This window comes from Myotis myotis, unplaced genomic scaffold, assembly GCF_014108235.1.
Source record: "Myotis myotis isolate mMyoMyo1 unplaced genomic scaffold, mMyoMyo1.p scaffold_m19_p_7, whole genome shotgun sequence".
NCBI lineage: Eukaryota > Metazoa > Chordata > Mammalia > Chiroptera > Vespertilionidae > Myotis > Myotis myotis.
The window spans coordinates 76,109,838-76,128,089 of NW_023416379.1; positions in this window are offsets into that span (position 1 = coordinate 76,109,838).

Consider the following 18,252-nt stretch of genomic DNA (forward strand, 5'->3'; position numbering starts at 1 on the left):
GATGTAGAAAATTTCAAAAGTCAAAAACACAATTATTCATTTTACCTACTTGCACTGCAATGAAAAATCAGGCTCTCAGGAGGTTGCCCGCTAGGATCTGTCATATCAATAACAGTTGCTCTAAATCATGCCCAGTCACACACTGGTTTGATTTCCCATCTGTGCTCCATTTACCTACCAGAAACATTTTGATTTCAAGGCTTAGTGGAACCTAATTCAGCTAGAAATTCCCTGAGGGTGACAGTTCTCTCCACCGGAGTCCCTACTTGGCATCAATATGGGAACCTGCAGTATCTGGAAGGCAGTTATAGTTACGGAAAGTCAGTACTCTGTCCTAAGGAGCTGCAGGGGGAGGGAATTGTGAAGAAAACTCAAAGGTCAAGATGTCCTTAGTGCTTCTGTAGAGCTGCTCATGTACAGTGGGTTTTGCTACTCTGCATTTATTCATTAACTACAATAACTCCTTTTGGATTGGGGATAAGTAACCAGCAGACGATGATTCAGCAAGAGTGGTTGGATGGTCTAGTGGAAAGGGCTTGTCTTGACAATCAGAAAACTTGGACTCTGGTCCCCGAGCCACTGTTTAATTGGCTTTATGACTCGGGATTCACAATTTGCTTCCCTGTCCTCAGTTATTTTCCTATAAAACCAGGGTTTTCCCCTTCAAGGCTAATTCATAATTCCAACTCTTCAAACTTGTTCCCTGACTTTGTTTCATAAATTATTGGGCTCACACTTTTATCTTAATTGCTGTACTTTCTTCTGGCACTTTCCTTTTTTATCTTTTTTTGTTGTTTTAATTTTACATCATCTTGGTGTCACTTTCCATAGTCGCCCTGTCTCTCCAAAAGCTGTTGCCTCCACTTCCTTGTCATGCACTGGGAATCACTAAACTACAGCAAAGTGCTATTTACATTCCCACCTACATTCGCCAATGACCTCTCAACACCCAGTTCCCATAAGCATGTGTCCATCTTTATCATACATGGATCTTGTGCAGCACTTAGTCTGCATAACAACTGGTTAAGAACAGGAGCCTAAATTAGACTAATGGAGTTCAAATCCTCATTTTACCACTGGAAGTGGCTCAGTCACTCTAGGCCTCAATTTTCTCATCTACAAAATTTGGAGAATACATTTATTACCACATCAGGTGAATGAAGTTAAAATGAAATCATTTACACGGCACTTACAGCATATCCCGCATACTAGATAACTGACAGTTATCATTAGTATGTACATTGTCCACCTAGAAATGTTTTCCTCCTTTGCCTTCTATGCTTTCATTCATTCCTGATTCTCTTCCCTTCCTTGATAAGGCTCCCAAATATCTGTTTATTCTTGGACCCTTTTTCTTCCCATCTCAATGGTCATTTAAAATATGTTTTCACCAACATTCTCAGTCCATTCCCTCCCTACTTCTCACACCTCATCTTCCCTCAAATTTACCTAGCACTGAAGCAACCTAAAAGCTATGGGCCACAAGACCTTATACAAAGTGGACCTCCAACCTTGTTATCTCCCTGACCTTAATTTAAACCACTTTAGCCCTTACCCATATTGCCACTAGTCTTCTTTCCATTCCTCAACACGTCAGGCACATGCCTGTCTTAAGACCTTTGCGCTTGCTGTGCCCTATGCCTGGATCACGCATCCCAGATATCCACATGGTTCAATATCTCTTTCAAGTGTTATTTTAAACTACACCTTCTCAGAGAGGTCGTGCCTATACTCCCTATCTACAATGACACCCCTCTCCAGCTCCAGCACTCCCTACCCCATTCTCTGCGCTTATGACTAATATACTATAACTAAAGGCCCAATGCACGAAATTCATGCAAGGGCCCTGGCCCCGACCCCCACCCACCACCGAAGCCAAGGGCCTCTGCTGCCTCTGCTGTGGCCCCTGCCTGCAGTGGCTTTGTCCGGAAGGAAGGATTTCTGGTTTAATTAGCATATTACCCTTTTATTGTTATAGATTTTATTCATTGATCTTATTTACTTTTTCCCTCCAGAATGTAAGGTCTACAAATCATAGAATTATGTCTATTTAAAGTTTGTCTGTTTTATTTCTGCAGCACGCAGAGCCTGAGGCATATTTATCATTCAGTACACATTAATCCAATCAATGGATGAATTTGCAATTTTCACTTCCTGCCCCGGTATTACATCTACTGAGTACTGTTGATGACCCACCAGCCCACAGATTTGGTGCCACCACACATTTTTGGATTTTTATCTCAATTAAGCTCTTAAATGCTACTTGTCTCCCATTTTCCTTATGACTGTTACAGACTTTGCTTTCCTAAGTAACTAGAGATCATCACTTTCTAGGGATGACCTTCTTTCAGAGGTTACAAAGAAAACAAAGAAGCCATAAACCTATCTATATTTGCAGCCTCCTTCTAGGCTCAGAAGATGAGGCGTCATCCTGCTTTTAAGCAATTCTTCCACTTAGGATGCTTAGTCTGTGACCATTTATGCTATTCTGTTGCTTGTCTCTTGGTTCTTATTCATCTTCAAACTCTCTCATGCAAGTCCTTTAGTTTGATAGTAGGATTATAGCAGACACCATTGTCACCCTGCCCATATTCCCACCATCCTTACTATTTTCGAACAAAGCTAGCTAAAATTCCAACTTTATGAGTGATTGAGCAGAGCCCAGTTCTCGCCCCACCCCACTACATAACAAACTAGAAGTGCTAAAGAATTAACACCCTCCCTCTAGGCCAGAAGCAGCCTTTATAAGATGCCTGGAGGAAGAGGTGTATAAGTACCGCCACTCTTCAGACCCTGAGATGAGTGAGTTATCTCTGATATCCTCACATAGGTAGCCCTCATTCTGAGGTAAGAGTAGGAGTTCCATAAGGCAGAGGAATTACTAGTGGTGCCCTAATTTATTTGTTTACAGCCCACAGTTAAATACTGCAATTTATCATTGTCTGCTATGTGTTATCTACTGATTACAATACCCCACTTTACCTAATACCTCTTCTCTAAATTGACAAAAGCTTTAAAATACTCCTGCAAAGGAACTTCACATTGAAAGTGACATATTGACACAAGTATTTCTACTAATGTATTCCTTTAGACCAGTGCTTTTCAACAGCGGAGATTTTTGCATCCCAGGAGAAGTTTAGCAATGTCTGGAGATAGTTTTTACTGTGCTAACTACAGAGGTTCCATGAGCTTCTGGTACATAGAGGCTAGGGATGCTGCTAAACATCTCAGAATGTGCAGGGCACAACCCACAACAAAGAATTATCTGGCCAAAATTGTTAATGACACTGTTGATAAACTCTTATTTACACTTGTTACAAAATTTTTTAAAGAAGAGAAAATCAGAAACAAATGAAAATAACACATTTACTTGCAATTGGATTTAAATAAAGTTTGATCACATGGACTTCCATTAAATTTTTGCTTTGAGATGTCAACCAATGACAATAGTAGATATAAACTAAGGGTGACCTTTTAAAAATTTGGGGTGGAGTGTATGTATGACTCAAAGGTTAGAGTCCACCATGCCACACCTTGATTCTCTTTGGATGAGGTGCATTTTAGATGAGAAGAAAAGTTTCACATTCCTTCTTCTTGGGATTTTTACAACCTCTATCTCACAAAAAAACAACAACACATAAACAACAACAAAACAGTGCAGGCAATCAGCAGCTTTCTGGGCTTTGCGGGGGTGGGGAGAGTGAAGTCAATCAAATAATTTCCTTACACTATTTAGCTAGACGCTACAAAAATTACTGCACACTAGAAATTTTAATCATGTTTATAATTGAAAGTTTAAATAGGCAAAATATAAACTTGAAAAGGAAGAGGGACCATAGAGAGACATAACAAAAATGTGGGCTTAAGAAACATTTTATCTTATTGGCTTAAGTTCTGTCATTGGAGATTTATTCCTCTGAATTATGGAGTTTATTCCTATGGTAGTAAGTGGTATTTGGTGAACTGAAGTAATATTATCTCACCTTTCAGGGTTCAGGGCTTGATATCTTTACTTTGATAGGAAGTCTAGGATGCCCCATGAGTGATGAGGACTGGTGAAGACTGGTAAGGATGGTAAGAAAAGTACAAGGGAGACTTGCCAAAAATGAAATGCTCTTTCTTCACACATTGGGGCATCAAGAAATTATACAAACCTACCTTCTTATTACTACTCGACGGGATTAATTCAAATCTTAGAATAAGGGATTTCAATAAGATATAAAGAAAACTTCTGACTACAAGGTGCAGTTGTCTTTGGATTAAGCTGCTGAGGGAGACTGGAGGATTTTGCACATTATAATTAGTGTATATATATACATATATACATAGCAATACAATACACAATACATATTGTGTGTTAAAGTGTAATAATCTCTTTTGATCCTTGCAATAGTCTATGATGACAAAATTATTATTGTCCCTGTTTTAGTTTTTACAGATGCAGGGCTGAGACTCAAATGACTATGCAAGGTCACACAGCCAGTAACTGAATGTGTGATTCCAAGCATGGTGCACATTTCCCTGCCCCATCCTGCTTTCTGTATAAATGTCCACCTGGTTCTATTGACTAAAGCCTGGATTTAGCCATGATGTGAATACTCTCTCCAGATCCCTTTCCAACCCAGTGATTCCAAGGTGGAGAGAAATTAGAAGGAGGTGGAGATTTAGGTCAGGATCACAGGGTTGTACATGGATTGTTTGTGAAATTTTTTAAACATTCAAGTGAAACTCCACTTTTCTGTAGAAGCTTACCAGTTTATGCATATTTGGCCTCTAATTAGTCATTGCTGAGAAAATTGGAAAAAAAATTAAGAACATAGCCAATCCATAAAATGATAAAGAGGACCTTACAATAGCTCCTCAACTGACAATAGCTCAGGATGCTGGGCTCAGGTCCAGGCTTTCAGCAACTTTGCACGGTAATTAAACAAGTACTTTGGATTTACTTTCCCCTTGTTTTTTTCCCTTTTTTGCAATGGCAATGTTAACAACTTTTTCCATTTTTTTCTCCAGTATAGAATTGTGGGGCACAGTGATTTATGCACTGTGCATTTGCAGATTAAAACGCCCAGAGGGAATATTTGGTTTAAACCACCAAACACTAAAGAAAACCTCTAATGGCCCAAGAGAGTGTATGCATTTAAACCTGAAAGGAAGAGAGACACAGAGAGAGAAACCCTGACAAAGGTCTCATTTTCCTTCCCATTGGGCCTCTATTTTGGTTCAAAGGCCTCCTACAGAAGCTATGTTTCCAATTATTTGCCTTGTTGTAGACAGGGGAAGGGCTTTCAAGCCTCATAATGATAAGACCCAAAAAGAAACTCTCCTACCCACAGAAAAAAAGAAAAGAAAATATAAAGGAGCATAAGTGAAGGCCAAGGGCACATATAGTAAAAGATTGCATTAGAGAAAAAGCTAACAGAAATAGTTTTTATAAGAAAAAGTTGTCCTTCTAAGTTAGAATATAGTTTCTTTCACATCAAACTTCTGATTTCAATGTATTTAAACAGGAGACAATGAGAAATGCAAAAAACTACCTCTAGAGCAGTGGTTCTCAACCTTCCTAAAGCCGTGACCCTTTAATACAGTTCCTCATGTTGTGGTGACCCCCAACCATAAAATTATTTTCATTGCTACTTCATAACTATAATTTTGCTACTGTTATGAATTGTAATGTAAATATCTGATATGCTATATGTGTTTTCCGATAGTCGCGACCCACAGGTTGAGAACTGCTGCTAGAGGTAATAAAAATTTTAATTAATACTTTATTTCACAAGAAGTGCTTGAAAATAAGAAATAGGCCTGACATCTCATTCTCTTTGTGCATTTCTAACAGTTTTTTACTCAAAGTAAATATATGTTGAACTTCAAATGTATTCTAGGCACTACTACTATATTCAGTGGATGCACAGGTTAATAAACCTATATAAGTGCTTAAAAAACAACCCAGTTTAACCAGGGAAGCCAACTTGTAAGGAAATCAGTTATTACAGGGACAGGTAGGGGATTTAATGAGGGCATAAAGGACGTAGTGGCCAATCTTTCCTGGTGGAATTAGGAAAGGCAATGTTAAGAAATGACATTTCCATTGGGTCTTAAAGAATACTTAGGTTTTTGCCATGTAAAGTAGACAGAATTTCTAGACTGAGAACAGAGAGAGGCCATATTATTTTTGGAACTTGAGTGACAAGGACATTTAAATAAAGACTATAAATTCTAAAATAAATATGAGTCAGTTGTTGGTTTGCTCACCCAACAATTTTTGTTTTAAGTAACAGCATAAACTTTCCTTTGGGGATCTGCTCTTCTCCCATCATGTTGAGAATAGGGGTTGCCTAGGGTGAGTTCCAGATTACTTACAAGTGACTAAATAGTAGACTTAGCTACATAGGAGAAGCAGTTTAGGAAAAAGTTTAGCTCAATCTATAATCTCTTGTTTGGTTTTCTGGTGGGTATCCAGTTGGAAATGACTAATGAGAAGTTGGTTTCCATCTTTGATAGAGTGTGGGTATGAATGTCAACACACAGTTAATAGTAAAAACCATGGGAGTGAATGATACTACCCATCACCATCCATGGCTGAAGCATGACTCTTTAAGATATTTGAATAGTCTAAATGTGTTTGCAAAGAATGTTATTTTAGCCCTAGCTGGTTTGGCTCAGCGAATAGAGTGTCAGCCTGCAAACTAAAAGGTCCCAGTTTCGATTCTGGTCAAGGCCACATGCTCGGGTTGTGGGCTTGAACCTCAGTGGGGTACTTGCAGAAGGCAGCCAATCCATGATTCTCTCTCATCATGGATGTTTCTATCTCTCTCTTCCTCTTCCTTCCTCTCTGAAATCAATAAAAATATTTAAAAAAATTTTTTAAAAAGAATGTTATTTTAGATCCTCATTGACCCTGAGGTTTATTAACTGAAAGTTTATTATTTTTTCTATAAAGTACATCTGTCCCTCGTATATTTGTTTTATGAGAGATGTTATGATACATGATAATTATTTTTAGCTTTAGATTCAAATCAAAATCAGATTGAAATTCCTTACTGTGGCATTGGTCAGCTTATCTTCTTATAGGCTTAGTTAACTCAAATATCAAAATAGAAAATATAACACCAACTTTATAGAGTTGCTTTGAGGATTAAATAAAATAATCTATGAGAAAGTACTGGAACCACACAGAAGTTTCTTTACTTGCAAAGGATTCGTTTGCAAAAGGATTATCAACGTCAATGTGTTTAAAATCCAAAGGAACTCCAAGGTCTTAGCTTGTGGTCCTAGGCGCATTTTCCCTTAAGTGACTTAAAACTAAAGAGAATCTTATCCTCTCTGCTGATTTAGATTTAAGTAGTGGTCTTTTCCAAAATATGACTATTTTATCTATATAAAAATGTGTGAATGAGACAGCCACTTTCTCAATGATCTCTACAAAAGGGGAAAGGGAACTCAGCACATGACAATAGCATTTACTATTTTATCACTGTTTTTAATGTGCAAAAATTTTAAGGGGTTTTGAGCCTGTGGAATCTCCACGAGAGTGGGGCAACCATCCTAAATCCACAGCACCAACACACTCAATGTTTAAAAGTTCTTTCAGTTACAAACCCACAGTCTCACTTCTGAACTCCTAACCCAGTGGTTCACACACTGGCTATAGATCAGAAGAACCTGGGAATTAAAAATTATAAAAAAATAAAAGCAAGCCAGTTTGCAAGTCTTACCCATCAAAATTATTTCATTGGTACTGTATGCAAGAGAGTCAGGCTAAATACAACTGCTGGAACCACACACTCAAAAACTATTTCATTTTTTATAATCACTTTTTCTCACCTCTTGCCCATTAATTTCAATGATACAGACACAGGGCTTTCAAGTATTTCATGATTTGTGATAGGTCCTTTGGATTATTCGTACCAAAAAAAAATGAGTCATACCTTCTACTTATGTAATACTCATTCATTTCTTTATCACTCTTAAATTATAAAAATTATCTCTACTTTCCATCTCATTATGTATTTCCTTTTTAGCACATTTTTTGCACTTACCTACTATGATGGAGTTAATGATGACCATAAATTAGCTCAAAAGTAACACATGGATGGATGTCTTCCTGTCTATGACTCAAGAAACATAATGACTAAAATGACCTAATTTTACTCCATCTTTTGGTGGTGGGCTCTTTTAATTGAAGTATAACCTTGTTCACATAGTTACAGCCCATAAACTGAAAATTTAAAAGTAGAAAAACTTCTGTCTCTGATATAATAAGCACTAAATATATATTAGTTTCTCTCTAATTTCTTTCCTTGCATTGTTTCTCCCTTTCCTACCTCACCTTTGGATAATAAATGCATTATTAAGATCTTGTCTAACCTTAAATTCTAATCTCTAGTGGACTATTAATATTCAGCAATCATATTTCTTCCCTTTGTAGAATAAGAGAGAGTTTGTATTCATTCATGGGGATCCTCAGGGTAGTCAGATCCCATTTACGAACAGAGATGGTGATAATAACCCATTCAAAAAAGATGCTGTTGAATCAGAATAAAATGAGGAAATGAGATGAAACACTGGGTGAGAAGGATGCATGTGTTTTGAGGGAGGGATGGTGGTTACAGACAAGGACAGGCTTCCTTGCTTCTCATCACAAATAGGCACTTTCTGATGCATTATTACAAGGTGGTATGTGGCGGGTCCTTTCCTCCCCACCATGAGGCAGGAACTGCAGCTGACTGGAAAAGCTGAGTGATTTTCAGCAGCTGCTCTAGTGAACACCAGAAGACAGACAGTGGAAATGTTCCCATTATCACAAACAAAGAAAAGGGAAATGAAGACTAACAACTCTTTCTAAAATGTTTCAAAGCTCTAAGGTGAAGGAAGGAAGGAAGGAAGGAAGGAAGGAAGGAAGGAAGGAAGGAAGGAAGGAAGGAAGGAAGGAAGGAAAGGAGGGAGGGAGAGAGGGAGGGAGGGAGGAAGGAAGAAAGAAAGTAAAAAAGAGAGGTACACATCCCTGCTTACACAATATAGAGAGATATAAAACACACCTGAAATTATGTCACTTAAAACAGTGATGTCAATAAAAGAAAGTACGGCATACCACAGAGATATCATGGGCTCAGTTCCAAACCACCTAATGAAACCATTATTATAATAAAGCGAGTCATAATCTTTTTGCTGGTGAAAGGTCTTGCTTTCAATTTGTAGAAAACACAACACCTGTGAAGTTTAATAAAGCAAAGGGCAAAACACAAGGTACGCCTGTATGGGAGGTGGGATCAGAGAGAACCAAACTTGGGCTCTGTCTTTGATCCTTTTGTTTTTGGTGTATTCCTTTTACCCGCAGAGGTCGCAAACTTTCCATGACTTAGTTTATAAGTGAAATGGTAATAAATATACCAGTTTGGCCTATTTTCTTACATGCAGGTTTCTATGTGAAGGATGTCAACAGCTTAGACCTCGTTTCTGCCTCTCTTGTGACATGGTGTAAATCTCATGCCTGTATATTTTGGCTGCTAAACTCAGGGTCAGTTTAGGCATTAACGACCACAAACACACATCTGAAGGAGAAATAGGCAACAGTGCAGTTCAAACACAGTGCAGGCTGAATTCATGTCAGATCCCGTGTTTGGTGCTATTCCTGTCACCCAAAGCAATACAATCTGCAGCATTACATCAATGATATAAACTTTACCTTAGCAAATAGCTCTCAGAGCTTCTGTGTCAAAGTGCCAACATTCAGAATACTTTATAACTGTCAACAATAATGTTTTGGTATTTATTTTACATTTTTGTAACCAAACGTTCCCTTTAAGGTTTCAAAACAACTCTTAGTTTAAGTCTGAGACTTTACTTCAAGGGATATAGAAACAGGTTGTGGAGTTTTTGTAATAATTGTTTGACTTATCTGCTCTTCTCTGAGGTTGAGGTTGGCACTTCTACCTGCATTCAAGCAGGGCACCCTGTGCCCACAGTTTCGTGAAGTAGGGAAAGGGGAGAATAGGTTTAATGTATGGTGATATTGAGATTAACCTATTTGTAAATGCAATTTTAAAAGAAAAGAGCAAAGCTTTCTGGAATTCTACCGCTTTCTAAAGTGTACCCAGAAAGACCATTACCAGGAAAATAATATGCTCAGGTCACTTTAGATCAGAGTGTTTAGAAATCTCATCCCTCACATGGCTTCATTTATTGGCTACAATGCCTTTCAAAATCTATATCCTCAATCTAGAGTCTGCTTCAAATTCCTCACCCACATTTTAACTGTGTACTGAACGTCTCCACTTAAATCTCTCTCAGTCACCTTGAGCTAAACATTTCTAAAACCAAGTTCACATTCTGCCTTCCCACTCCCCTCTCTTTTTGCCTCCAGCCACACATACACACCACAATTTTTTTCTATGTCAGGGTAGGCTAGCCTTATTCTGTGAGAACAAACAGCCCCCAAGTCTCAAAGCATAAAATATAAAGTTTAGGATCAGCTCACACACAGTCCTCCCCTCGACTGGGCAATGATCTAAAGCTCCTGTGCTCCAGCGTGACACGTGGCGCTCAGCTGTTTGCATTCTGCAGCTCTATTATCTCAAAGTGTGGCCACCCTGCTACTTGCCAAAGAGGAAGAAAAAGACTAGTGCCGTGGTCGGCAAACTGCGGCTCGTGAGCCACATGCGGCTTTTTGGCCTCTTGAGTGTGGCTCTTCCACAAAATACCACCTGCGGGTGCACGTACAGTGCGATTGAAACTTCGTGGCCCATGCGCAGAAGTCGGTTTTCGGCCTGGGCGAGTCTATTTTGAAGAAGTATGTTGATAGTTGGCTCTGTTGACTAATGAGTTTGCCGACCATTTTTAAAATCCTGATTTCTGGGCCTCATCCTCCGGAAATTCTGTTTCTTCATTACTAATGTTGCTGCCCCACCCCATAACAAAGAAACAGAATTTCTGGAGGATGAGGCCCAGAAATCAGGATTTTAAAAAGATTCCCAGGTGATTCTAATGTGCAGCCAAGGTTGAGAACCACTGGACTAGAGAACGGCACTGAGGTTTCCATTGCTTTGTCCCAGAATTAACGCACGTGACTTTCATTTACATTTGTTGTTTAAAGGAACAGTGGTATATTCATATACAATGAAATACTATGCAGCTGTAAAAAAGAATGAAATCCCACCATTTGCAACAACATGGATGGACCTAGAGGACGTCACCTAAGTGAAATAAGCCAGTCACAGAAAGACGAAAACCATACCGCTTTACTCATATGTGGAATCCAAAGAACAAAATAATCGAACAAACGAAACCGAAACAGACTCATAGATACAGAGAAGAAATTGAGAGTTGCCTGGTGGGAGGGGCTTGAAAAGCTGGGTGAAATAGTTACATGCTCTCCCCTGGGCAAGTGTGACGCCAAGTCCAACTGTCCAAGTGCCAGAAAGAAGAGCTAGGAAGTGAAAACTACATAACCTTCTCTTTGTCCCAATTTCCAATTTTTCAGATTCTCAGGCCAAAACTGTGGCTTCACCCATCTTTCTCTGACACCCCACGTTCGATCAGTTAATAAGGAGATACCGTTAATCCTGCTTTCTCTGTGTGTGTGTAATCAATTCACTTTTTTATTCCCACCTCCACTTAAATGCAAACTCCATCAGATGTCTTCAATGGCAGCAATGATTTTCTCACAGGTCTCCCTGTTGCCAGGATCCTCTCAAATCAATGCTCTGCACGGCAGCCATAGTGATGTTTCTAAAATACAAACACGATTGTATTGATTTAACCTCCGGTTTAAAACCCTTCAGTAGCTCCCCATGGCTGTTTTGTTTCAAATGCCCAAACCTGTAAATATGATTTACAAGACCCTGTATTATCTGGTATGTGCTTACTTCTCTAACTTCAACCTTCCAACGTGCACCTTGTAGTGGAAGCTGTGTCTTGCCACCCAGATCCTCCTTCAAGTCTGAGGCACTTGTTTGTTGTCCAGCCAGCGAACTGCTTATAGCTGATAGCTCACAGCTGAAACCCTTTTCCAGGAATCGCCTCCAAGCAAAGGAAGCTGCCTCAGCCATGGCTGTTCTTTCACCCCTGGGGCCACATTTATCCAAGGTCAGGAGAGAACACAAAAACCCTCTCCTTGTTTCAATTTGTGACCAATGTAAACAACATCCCAGTTCCAGCACAGTCAGCCTGGGATGTGCAGCACAGTCATGCCCTGACAGATGTTGTCACAGCTCCATAACCTCCTACATGGACATCTGTGTCCTAGAGTCTGTTTCCTGGGGAATCTGTAATAGTCCTCAAACTCCATGCTGCCGGGATTTGAAACACTCCCAGCACTCACTCCAAATTGTCCTTTCTTCAATCTAGACCTTTACTCAGATGGTGTCTGCGGCCTGGATTGCAATCCCACCTCCCTAATTTTGCCTGAGTAATTCTTACTTATCCTTAGGGACTTGAACAGCTCATCATGTAAACAAAGAACAGCAAATCTACAAAGAAGCCCTCTCATCAAGTCTGCAACAGGTACTCCAAATAGACCCTCCCTCCTGCAAAATTTATCAGACTCAGAGCAATGTAATCTTATTATCCAACTGCATTACAATCCCCTGCAAAGTGCGGCATGAGTACTCTCAGAATTGCAATGAAAATATATTTGGGGTGACAAGAGGGACCTATCATAAAAACATGTGGTCTCACCCAGCCAGTGTTGCTCAGTGGTTGAGTGTCGACCCATAAACCTAAAGGTCACAGTTCTATTCCCAATCAGGGCACATTCCAGGATTGTGGACTGGATACTCAGGAGGGGGCGTGCAGGAGGCAGCCAGCTGATTGATGATTCTCTCACATCATTGGTATTTCTATCTCTCTCTCTCCTTTTCCGTTCCTCTCTCTGAAATAAATAAAAACATATTTAAAAAACAAAAATGTGTGATCCCAATTATTTCACCCTGGGTCAAAACCCAGAATACAGTGTTGTTGTTTTTGTTTGTTTTATTATTCTGAACATAGCCCTTACTATATGTCTGGAGTTAATAGAACCTCCTGTTGATCTGGGAACCTCTCCACAGCCACCCAATCACTTATGTACCATTTGATGTAGCAATAAGCTGAAGGCTAGGATTCTTCCAGGGATCTTCAGCTTCCACCATGCTACATCTGTCTTTCTTCTTTACTCACCAACTTCAAGGCAACAGCCAGCATTCTACACCTTCCCCAATATCCTGAGATCTTTCTGGTATAGTCTACGCCTCAGTCTTTCACTTATCTTTTGATATGCTGAAGAAGGAAAAAAACAAGTAAGAAAATGATTTTCTCGCTCACCTCCTTCAGAGCTACTGACCTCTTAGAAATGTCAAGAAAGTCAGCTTTAACATTTAAGACTAATAAGTGGCCTCTTTTCTAAGCAATGTCTTTCTTCTCCTTGCCTGGAGCCAGAAGCTGGTGGCTCAGCTTGAGTTGAGAGAGAGCTGCAAGGAAACACATTTAAGAAGGATATGACAATGTGTGGGTTTCATATTTGCAAAGAATTGTCCCCCATGACATTTATTCATGAATCTGCCTCTGCAGAGTGTAAGTTTCCTGTCAGTAATAAGAATTTCTTTTCGTCTTTGCAAATTCAGCGACAAATATAGTGCATAGCACATGGCAGGTGATCCAACATTTTTTTGTTGGAAGACAGGGTATCTTTACCTCCTACTTGAGATCTACCAGTACTATGATGCTGCTCCTATCCTGACAGGCCCCATCTGTTTATCTCTTTAAACTCTTGCCTCTACTCTCTTTTAATTTCAGCTGAAATTCATTCTCTCGAATACTAGTATCCTTCATTTTCACCAGTAATTCACATATTTTAGTATATAGGGCCAGAAAAATAGGCTAGACTCTTGTACCTATAGAAAATATACTGTGATTTTTAGCATTAACTTGCACTTGTGGTATATATGCCATGTACTTATTTTTTATGTTTATTATTTTTTTTCATCTTCAACTATTGTACCAGACTTTAAACTCCTAAAGATAAAAATTTAAATTAGTATGATTTATTTATTTTTCTTTATTTACTTTAATTAAATATTGTTTAAAGTATTACATATGTCCTCTTCCCCCCTCCCCCCATTGACCCCTTCTAGTCTGTCCCCATCCTCTGTTCCAGGCCTTTGCTACCCTATTGTCTGTGTCCATGGGTTATGCATATATGCATACAAGTTCTTTGGTTGATCTCTTCCAACCCACCCACCCACCCTCCTCAGCCTTCCCTCTGAGATTCCACAGACTGTTCCATGTCTCTGGATCTATTTTATTCAGCAGTTTATTTTGTTCATTAGATTCCACATTTGAGTGAGATCATGTGATACTTGTCTTTCTATGACTAGCTTATTTCACTTAGCATGATACTCTCCAGGTCCCTCCATGCTGTCTAACAGGGTAATTTTTTTAGATTACCTGATATAATTTTAAAAACAATGTTAATAGCATACAGAAATATATAAGTAAATCAATTAAACTTTGAATTATAAATAACTTCCCGGTAGTGATTCTAATTAGGGACTGAGGCACATAAGAATTTCTAAACATGGCTGAGGCTATATAGCTGCAATAAAAATAATAGCTAGCATGTTTTGGGCTATTACTGTGAGCCAGACTACTTCAGACTGTTTACATATACTACTTCACAGCATCTTAGAAGATTACTAATGTAAATGTTCCCATTTTAGAGTGAGTTTAAGTAAATTGTCCAAAGTCACAGTTGCTAAGTTGCAAAATTGTAAATCAACTTATGACAACTTAGTCTAGAATTCATGCCTTTACTGTGGTACAACACTGGTTTCCTTCTGCATATCTGTGATTTTTTGGTTATTACTGTGAAACTGTGTACATACTAACTAGTTCTTTAACATGATGAAAGCATTATGGTTTTTACACACTGAAGTTGCTTAAATAGATCCTAAGGATATAGTACATAAACCCTATTTAGAGTTCTCTGCTTTAAACCCAGATTTTTCTTAAGGTACACTTTATCAGAAGTTTCCACAAAATATTCCAACTCACTCTAATGAACCTAATAAACCTAATGACCCACGCTCTTTTAAAAATCCAAGTTAAGCTAAAAGTGCATTGGAACACCTGTACCTGAACATCATCTGAACATTGACATACTTATTAGGAGTAAAGAGTGCTGCTGGCTATCTCTGTGCAATAAAATCTTTGGGAAAGGTTCATTTGTATCAAAGTGCTGTAGTGGCTACCCAGACTAGCAGGATATGAGTTTTAATATCAGTGTCAGTCAGTTCAACTTCTGTTGGTTACAAATAACAGAATTGAACTAGAACTAGATTAAGCAAAAACAGATGCATTCATTGGGAGAGTTCGTGGAGAGCGTATGTAGGCAGGGAGGCAGGTGGCCCTTGGGAATCAATGGAACCAGGGGCTGCAAGGCTAGAAGGACTTCAGATTAGTCCCTCTCATCACTCTTTCCCTTCATGCATTACCTTCTTTTGACTCTCACTTTTTCAAGTCACATTTTCATTTTTACCTATATCCACTGTGAAAAATATCTCTGAAAGCGTTATTTTCAATATCCAGCCACCTATACAGGAGATGGAATTAATGCTCTAAAGTCAAAACCCAAATTTCTGGGGAAGAAGTTTATTGGTCCATATACTCATACTGGTCCATGATACTTATACTCATCATGACCAATTAAATGTGTATTGAGCCAGGCTCTTGAGCTAGGGTTTCACTTCTGTATGATTTAATTGTGACCCGGGAGCATCACTGTAACAGTTGTATGTACATCACAACTCCCCCCATGACTGTGTAGATGGTGGGTCCGTGTGTAGGTAGAAGGGCTGGAGAATTCACATAAATGAGAGTATGAAATAAATTAATATGTGTTCAGCACAAACAGGGAAGAGAAAATCACAGCTATAATTCTCAAACATGCATTGGTATGTCATAGATATTGGAGGCATAAAGAACAGTTTTCTAAGTCACAACCTCAAATACCCAGTTCTGCTGAACAGGAATGAGCATGTGCATGGGGAACCTCTTCCTTCTCTTGGGCTACTCTTGACGCAGCATTTGGCTGAGTATGAGAAAAGGGATAAGGCATTTATTGGAGCTTGTTCTAGGTCAGTGATGGCGAACCTATGACACGCATGTCAGAGGTGACACGCGAACTCATTTTTTTGGTTGATTTTTCTTTGTTAAATGGCATTTAAATATATAAAATAAATATCAAAAATATAAGTCTTTGTTTTACTATGGTTGCAAATATCAAAAAATTTCTATATGTGACACGGCACGAGAGTTAAGTTAGGGTTTTTCAAAATGCTGACACGCCGAGCTCAAAAGGTTTGCCATCACTGTTCTAGGTAGTACTAAGTAAGGCAGAGAAAACTAATCTTTATTGTGTAGAGTACTATTTCAGCTCTTTCCATTTTTACCACATTTCATCCTCATAGCAACACTATGAATTATTCTATAGCATCAATTTTCAACAGGTGTGCTGCAAGAATTTTTAAAACATGAGATACCTGACTATTCAGTCAGGGACACGGACCTCTTTTCCCTTAGATTGTAATAATAATAATAATAATAATAATAATAATAATAAATAACAGCCAACTGGTGTGAATGAATCAATATGATACCTATTTTTTGTCAAATAGGCAAAAAAACATATTTTTGATATGCCATAGAATGTTAGTAATTAGTTTATGTATGCCATGTGATGGAAAAGGTTGAAAATCACTGTTCTATAATATCTCCATTTAGCAGATTTAAAAACAGAGACTCAGAGAGACCCTTTTTCCAAAATCAATTCTAATGACTACAAAAAGATAATTTATACAAGTCTTTGTCTAGAAACTGTGCTCTTTTTTTTTGTCCCAAGAATGCATTTTATATATAATCTTATTAACCAATGTCACTCCAATAAATTTAAATAAATAGGTTAATATATATATGAAACAAGACCTCAAGCTCTGAATAAGCTCTGAGAGAGGGAAATGAGGCTATCGAGTATGGGGAGACGAGCCTGAGGCAGGGCTCATGTGTCCCCAATAGAGGACACACCAGTGCCAGCAGGGGCTGGGCCCCTGGGCCTGTGTCCCTCCCTGTGGTCAGAGAGGAAGGACTTTCTTTAATCAGCTACTCTGAGTTTAAGCGAGTTATCAAAACACAGCTCAGAGCCTCCAGATATAACAAAATAGTTGTGTTCAACTGTTGTTCACTTCTGAGAACAGTCTAATGTTCTCATTTTAGGAAAATGAGTTGGAGAGACACTTGCAGTTCACCAAGGCCGATCTCCTCCTCAACACAGGGGTTGTTGCCATATAGTGATCTAGTCTCTCCAACGCTTCTGGAAACCTGTTACTCCTCTTCTCTCAAGCTTTAAACAACACAATACAAACACGATGCCATGAACTCCATCACTCTGGCACTAATCTAGCCCCTTCTGGCTGCACACCAAACAAGCCTGGATATACTAGTAGTTTAGTTCCAGTTCAGGTTGGTTCAGAGCCTCCTACCTACTCTTTCTTAATGTATTAACTCGTTTGTAACTCAATTAAAATAAGAGACAGAGAGAATGAAATTTTCATTCATTGTGAGTTCATCTCATTCCTGGTTCACTTTAGATGCAAATGTTTGGTTTGAGCTTTGGCTTGGTTTTGCTTTTCTAAGGTCACTAGTCCTTAAATAGCAACTGCATGGAAAGAGCTAAAGTTTAAATACCAGGAAAGCTTGGGAACCCTTTCCACAGTCTCTGGAATATATCCCCTTTGTCTGTGGCCCCCAGTGCCTTTCTACCTAGATCTCTCCTAAGAGTTCCGCCCTCCATGGCCTGGCCAGCTGTACTTCATCCTTCCGTATCAGTTTAGCTCTCCATTCCTCAACAAAGCCACGCCCTTCCCACAGCTAAACACTCAGTGGTACCTTCTGTCTCTACTGCAAGTCTGCAAACAACATGAGACTGAGAGTGATGACCCCATGTGCCCGTGCAGCCCAGCCCCTGGTACAGTGCCTGATACAGTGCCTGGCACAAGGCAGATACTCACCAAAAAATTGTGATTCTGGTTGTTTTATTGAGCAGGGTGATTTGCTTTCTCCGGGTTCTTGTGCCAATGGATTTGAAGAATGAAGCCACGGGCAAACGGTGACATGTGAAAAGTACAGAAGCTTTATTGCAAGCAGACATTATCTCTAAAACTTAATTCTAAATTCTAAGCCTAAGACTCTGTCCCTCCTGACAGACAGAGGGTCCCCTGA